Source organism: Rhipicephalus sanguineus, chromosome 4 (assembly GCF_013339695.2).
Source record: "Rhipicephalus sanguineus isolate Rsan-2018 chromosome 4, BIME_Rsan_1.4, whole genome shotgun sequence".
Lineage (NCBI taxonomy): Eukaryota > Metazoa > Arthropoda > Arachnida > Ixodida > Ixodidae > Rhipicephalus > Rhipicephalus sanguineus.
In genome coordinates, this window is record NC_051179.1 from 63,643,485 (window position 1) to 63,650,105 (window position 6,621).

Consider the following 6,621-nt stretch of genomic DNA (forward strand, 5'->3'; position numbering starts at 1 on the left):
GGTGCCGCAGAAAACCGCGACGGACGGGGGCGCAAACAAGCATCGACCCGACTGATAGCGCTCAGACCTAACCTGGCAGTGGCGATGTTCGGGCGGGAGCAAAAAGGGTTCGTGGTACGACTATCGGCGCAGCTCGCTATCGTCGTTCGGTGGTAGTCCTGGTGGTGCGCCGGCGCGAGGGAGTGGAGATAGAACGAACAACAACAACACAAAAAAAAAAAAGAACCACGAGAGGTTACGTAAACGGCGACCCGCCATGAAGGACGAACGGAGGAATACCGAGGCACATTGGCAGGCCGTTTCGGAATCCCCAGGGACCCTGCATAAGCGCGACAGAGGCGCACGTTAACAAACGGCTGCCCTGCCACTACGCACAGTCACATTCGAACACTACTAGGCCCCTTTAACTAGATCGCTGCCAAACGTAAAGAGGATCGCGAAAGAAAGAGAGAAAAGGTGCTAGAAAGGACAGCTGTGTCAAGAGAGAAGGCGTGCTCGCAGAAGTGCAAGACGACATGGTTCTGTGTCGGGAGATGCGCACAACTTTCGCGTATCTTTTTTGGCTATTTTTTGTTACTCACGCAAGGCATCAGCCGGTGAGGGACGAGCCGTGGCAGCGCGGCGAAACGTTGCACAGTCGCTGGCCGAAAATGTCAGCGCGCATGAGGGCGAGATACGTGGTGCTCGGTTGCGACGAAGAGAAGAAAAACGGCGGCCCAGGCACACAAACCAGTAATAGGCTTAGAACGTCCAGCACGCGACTAGGCGCTGGCGGAAGCGCCCGAGTCGCCACGGAAATCACCGCTGGGTGACGGGCCAGGTGCGAGCTGCTACGAAATCATTTCCTGCTGTTGTAATCTCGAAGGCATATTCCTCCTCAGACGCGAAGCTGGGCGCAGGAGGGGTTACCTTTTGTATCTTGAAGCACTCTACATTTTCCTTTACAAGCCGCCATCATGAAAGCAGCACACAAACGTAAACATTTATTTTTCGCAAAAGCTTTCCGCTCAACGTAAATTTACACTACACCTCAGACAAAATATTACTTATTTAAGGAATGAGTAAACACATTCTAGTTTTTTCTATAAAGTATTTTTAAGATGCAATAGTTTTTCTGCGGGATGAATATTTGCGTAGAAACGGAGCGAAATAACAAGCAAAACAGCCAGGCAGGTATGTTGTGGTCGCGTGTTAGCTGCGAGTGTGCTGCGTTGTGCGGATGGGCGTGAGTTTTTGTTTGTTACGTTAACGAAGAACAGCGTCAAGGGTGTTTCGTCCACTGAACGGCCTGCAGGTGCTAGTGATCCCGCGGCAGTGCGACGTGGAAAAAAGGCCCGAGTCGCCGACGACCGCTGCAATAGCGACCTAAATAAAGGCCGGAGGTAGTACATACGTTACGTCCTCTTGCACTGTTTGTTTATTTGCCCTCGGTCTACGTGTTATTACTTGGTTTATTTTTAGGCACCTTAACGGAGGCATGAACTGCGAGTGAGAGAGAGAGAGAAAAACGCACTTTTGGTACTTCGCATGCTGGGTGGGAATGAGTAATAAATTTCCTGGATCTTGTGTAAAACGTAAATAGTGGTGTGACGTCGCGCATCGATAGATCGTTTTCTTGAGCAGATTATTGTTGCCCTCAAAAGCAAAAAACAAAAAAGTTTGCTGCACGGGCGCGTGCTTTCAAAACAAACTCTGTCGCCGAGTGCACCGCTTGTCTTTAGAATAAAACAGCTGAGCAGCTGCTGCTTAGCTTACGTGTTCAATCTTGGCTACGGAGCGTCGCGCAGTAGGCAGCCCACGGCTGGTGACACATATAGCATTGCAAATTGCGAGCTGCTTCCCCGTCTTATTGTTGTTGGTTGCACGGCCTTCCGTTATTGTCGGAGCGCATCGCGATTATGCAAGGCGCCTGCTGGTTACTGCGAACACGCAGCTGGTTTCTGCGGATATCCGCTTTGACAAAGACAATGAATGCATGATATTTCTGCTTGAGAGTGGTGTTGTTCAGTAAACAGAGACTTGCAAGTTCATGCGCACGAAACGAATGTATTGTTTTGACGCGACCGACATTTCGTGAAAATAGCATGCATTGCCGTGCTGAACGTGCTGTGTCACAAGGTGATGTCGTTTCATATTTTGGGACTCGAAATTTACCGTGTACTGACGCACTAAGTTTGGTTATGGGCATGCCCGCAACGTGCGGCCAGCTATGCCCTACCGAAGCAAACGAAATGGTTGACAACGCCGTGAACCCAGTTCAACAACTGCACATAACTTCAACCCCTCGCGGCAGCTTCTAGTCAGTACGAGCGACAGCACGTGGGCCTGTGGTATACATAGGTAATCGTGTGTTAACTCATTAACAGACACGTGTAACGCGCTCGTGCACTTTCTCTGGTTTGGTATGATCCTTTTCCGTCTCCAAGGGGTGCAAGGTGAAGCGAAATATCCGAGGAGGGGATCCGTGTCGCCATCTGTCGTCGGGCTCCGCCAACGACGCAGATAGAAATGCAAGAGGATAGAAGGAGGAAGTGGGAAGCCGGCAGCATCAGACATCCTCGACCTTGCTTCCTCATTGGCCCGTGCCGGTCACGTGGCTCTTTGACGTCACGTCATTGCCAGCAGAGATTTCATCGTCTGTCGCGAGCCTTCCTCCGCTGCGTTTTTTGACAGCTTCTTCCTTTTCGAGGAAGAGAAGGAGAGATCGGTTCCTTCCTTTTTCGTTTCTTTGTGCTTCGTTGTTTCCGATCTTCTTCCTTCCTCTTTAATCTCCTTTCCTCTCCCGTTTGCTTTGTGAAACTGATGGAATGTTTCTCCGTTTTATGTCCCGTCTTTGCCTCTTTTTTGTGTGCTGCCTCCCGTCGCCTAGCGGTAATGGTAGTAGCGCCGGACATGGGATCTATATTAGTCAGTTCGGAGGGGAAGTAGCGCCATTTGATGTGAAGCCTGGGGTCGACAGATGGCATTGAAGAACGGGCTTTGAAGGTTTTTTTCTTGTACAGAACCGGAGGGAAGGCACAATTTTTTGCGCATCAAGGGGACGCATCATCAAATGCAGAGGTGCGTCCAAGCTGTTTTTTTCTCAAGACCGCTTACCGTAATGGGCCGTCTTGCACCGGTTGCCGTCTGATGCGAAAGCGTAGGCGCAAGGTCAGTCAAGGTGAAACGTTTCGCCGAACAGGCGCGGCCAGCAGCCACGCTTATTTGAAAGAAGGCGGCGTGGCACTCGCGAACTGTTCCGCGATTCGCCGTCGTCAAAGCGCTCGTTTAGCTGAGCTCTCCAGCCGCAGCGTGTATTGAGGAGTAATTTCGTCACAGGAACTCTTACACGACTGCGGCAGCAAGCACACGCAACTTAAGATGTCGAGAAGGAAGCGAGGTATCGTGAGTAATGTGTACATTGCCCAACTTCGCGGCGATGGCGCTTTGCCAGCAATTATTATGCAGAGCTGCGGTCGCTTTAGGAGGGTTTTTCTCCGTCGTTGCTTCAATTTGCTAAGTAGGTTTGTGACAGACTGTCGTTGATGGAGGTTCCAGCCGTTCTAGCTGTTGGACGTCGTGCTGCCCGATCGCGAGAGATTAAGAGGCTCTCTGTTACTAGACGCTGCTGTATAAGCGTTTGAAATGCGTATAAATAGGCTCGCGCAAAGGTCAAAGGGCAGACGCACCCTGCAATATAGGTTTTTATTTTGTTTTCTGCGTGTGTTACCTCATCTATGTTCCATGTACTCGGCAATATGTCACCAACTAGTCCAGAGGAAAATAGCGAGTTTTATCTAGATAGATGGGGAGTTTTAGAGGGGCTGAAATAGAAATTTAGATATAGATTAGAGCTAGAGATAGCGGGTTTTAGATGAACGGGTGCAAGCACGGCTTGTATGCCCTAATCAGAAGGTCTCTGTTGAGTGTGTTATTATTAGAGGAAGAAAGTGGCTTGCGTGCACATTCAAGATATCGTATGGCGCGCGTAATAGAGTTACAATGTGTATAAAGTTTTCACTGACTAACGGCGTCTAGGATTAATGTAGATGGTATGCGACGAGCCCTACGGGTGATCCCGTGACTTCGGATCTGCCTGTTTCTAAAACTCACTTAATGCTACTACGCACGCCGGACAGCGATCGCATTACGGTAGACTTGCTGACGCGCTATGAGACGAAAATACGAACACTGTATACGTGCGTTTGACGCGCGCAGTAGGAATTATTAGTATTTTTTTTTAAACGGGCATGCAGCAGGAAACTACCGCCGCAGAAACGTACGTCATCTTCGTATACGCTTAGGGCTACGAACTCGGCCGTAACAAGTGTTGCTAAGCGACGCATGCCGCCAGCGGGGCATCCGTACATTGAAATTAACGTAGTGTTCCGAAATAATACGAACACTATAAATATACGAGACAGCGTATTTGAACGTATGCACACTAGTACAAAACATTGCGCAACCTATAGATATGATTGAATGAAAAGTCAGCACGCACATACACGAAACAATAGCCGATAAACATAAGCAATCACGAGGCTCAGCCAAACGAGTCACTTAAACAAAATCGACGAAGTCGCGTGACATATCGTTTTCACGAGATGAATGAGGTTGAGGGAGTATCACATCAATAAGCAAACAGACTGACGGCAGCGCTACCATATAACGTACAGTGTCGTCATGGGCGCTTATGAAAGCCGGTTATAATTAGCGAACCGCTTCCTAACCATTATATTCTGTAAGCCATTGTTTCCGTCTTTCCGTACACACCAACCCGTCAAACTTCATTCTCACCGCAATAAAATTCAAGTAAAAAAAAAAAGCCTCCAACTTGAGGACAAACAAAGCATCGATTAAAGGAGCCCCCAATTTCGTAAACGCGAGAAAGTGGACGGAAATGGGAAAACAAAAGCGAGACATAAAAAAAAAAATCCCGATTTCGAGCGCACAGCAACTCCGCTTCGCCGCATTGCTCCGCTGTCGTGTGGCGCAGCCCGCCGCTGGCAGGGCGCAAAAGAAAAAGAACACACAGCGACAGGCCTAGGAGCGGAGCTCAGGCCTAGCCAGCTCCGGATCGATATAGCCGTTGTGCGTGCGTGTATAGAATCTCGCTTTTGGCTCTTCTGGCCGCTCTATGTCTCCAAACGTAGCGAGAGGGGGAGAGGATCGGCGCGCATAGCTTCTTTGTATCCGTGCGGCCTGTTTTGTTTCGATTTTTGTTCTCCCTTCGCTACATTGTACGTGCGTGCGCATAATGCCGGAACAGGCTGGGCCCGCTCGCTACTTCGACGCGAAGCCGGCGAAATGGATATATAGATCAAAAACAGAACACAAAAAGTGCGGTGGGGGGGGGGGGGATCTTTGGGGAAACGACGATCGCATGTTGGCGCGTGCGTGCCGTGCGTGCGTGTGTGTACTGTACACAGTTGCCACCCCCCCCCCCCCCCGTCCCCTTGGCAGCAGCGCAAGCGTGTTACACCGCGTTACCCAGTTGCCGAGCGGGGAAGCCCGACTACCCGAGTGTGCATAGGCGGCGCTCGTGCTCGCGAGGAATTTTGTCGTCCGGGGGGGGGGGTGTTACCGTTGTTGCGTCGAATGGCGCGTGTGACAGGAGGATCGAAGGGAGCGAGGAGGAGGGAAGGCTTTGAATGGCGCGGCGCTCCTCGGCTTTTATCTCTCTCTCTAGCTTGCTTGTTTCTATTTGTCTATCCCGCAGCGCTGCAGCGCGCCTACTCGCTAAATCCGTGCAGCGTTGCGCGGGCTACGTAAGTAGCCGCAGTTTGTGTTATAACCTGTTACAAAACTGAATTCGCGAGGAAATTTGTTCTCATTTTCTCCGTGGAACATAAGAAGGAACTGTACGTGTGAGTAGCCCCCCCCCCCCACTTCCGATTCCATACCCCCAGACAGGGGCGTAGCCAGAAATTTTTTTCGGGGGGGGGGGGGGGGGGTTCAACCATACTTTATGTATGTTCGTGCGTGCGTTTGTATGTGTGCATGCCTATATACGCAAGCAAAACTGAAAAATTTCGGGGGGGGTTTGAACACCCCCCCCCCCTTGGCTACGCCCCTGCCCCCAGACACATGCCCTTCGGCCAATCGCTGATTCAGTGATTGAAGCCGATATTAAAGTGAAAAGAAAATACGCCGCCCAAGGCACTCCGTAGAGATGGTAAACGTGCGGCGCCAGTGTTTATCACGAGATGGGATCTGTCAGTCTTCTGTTGTAGCTTTTGATTTCTCTATCACCACATTCAAGAGATGCGTGCTTCAAACTTTGCGTTTGGTGACGTTAGCTTAAAGGACATTAAGAACACCCAAAGGACTTTACGAGTAGCGACTCATGCTGCGGCGCGTATCATCCCTGGCCATATATGCTGGCAAAACCCGAAGAGAAACTAGCGCGAGCACGGAGACTCTTCTTCGAGGTATATAGTGTATACTAGCGGACCGCCGATTTTTCCCATTTCCTAGCCATTACAACGGGGGCGGCGCCTGCTGCCTCTGCTGTAATGCTGCCATCTGTGCCCCCCCCCCCCCCCCCCCCCCCGCCCCAAGAGCAAGCATAATCAAACCACAACGCGTAAGTTCTCCGCCTCGCTACCCTCTTGAAGAAATTAACTTGCCTTGAGAACCCGC

At 50.7% G+C, this 6,621-nt stretch overlaps 1 protein-coding gene across 1 annotated transcript in view; it reads right to left on the minus strand.

Annotated features, from left to right (window-relative positions):
- Nucleotides 1–962, minus strand: part of LOC119390116 (uncharacterized) — an 84,823-nt gene extending 83,861 nt beyond the window's left edge. Inside the window, exon 1 of the mRNA XM_037657670.2 lies at nt 582–962. The gene's annotated coding sequence lies outside the window, so the exon portion shown is untranslated. The remainder of the gene's footprint in view (nt 1–581) is intronic.
- Nucleotides 963–6,621: the final 5,659 nt, after the last annotated feature.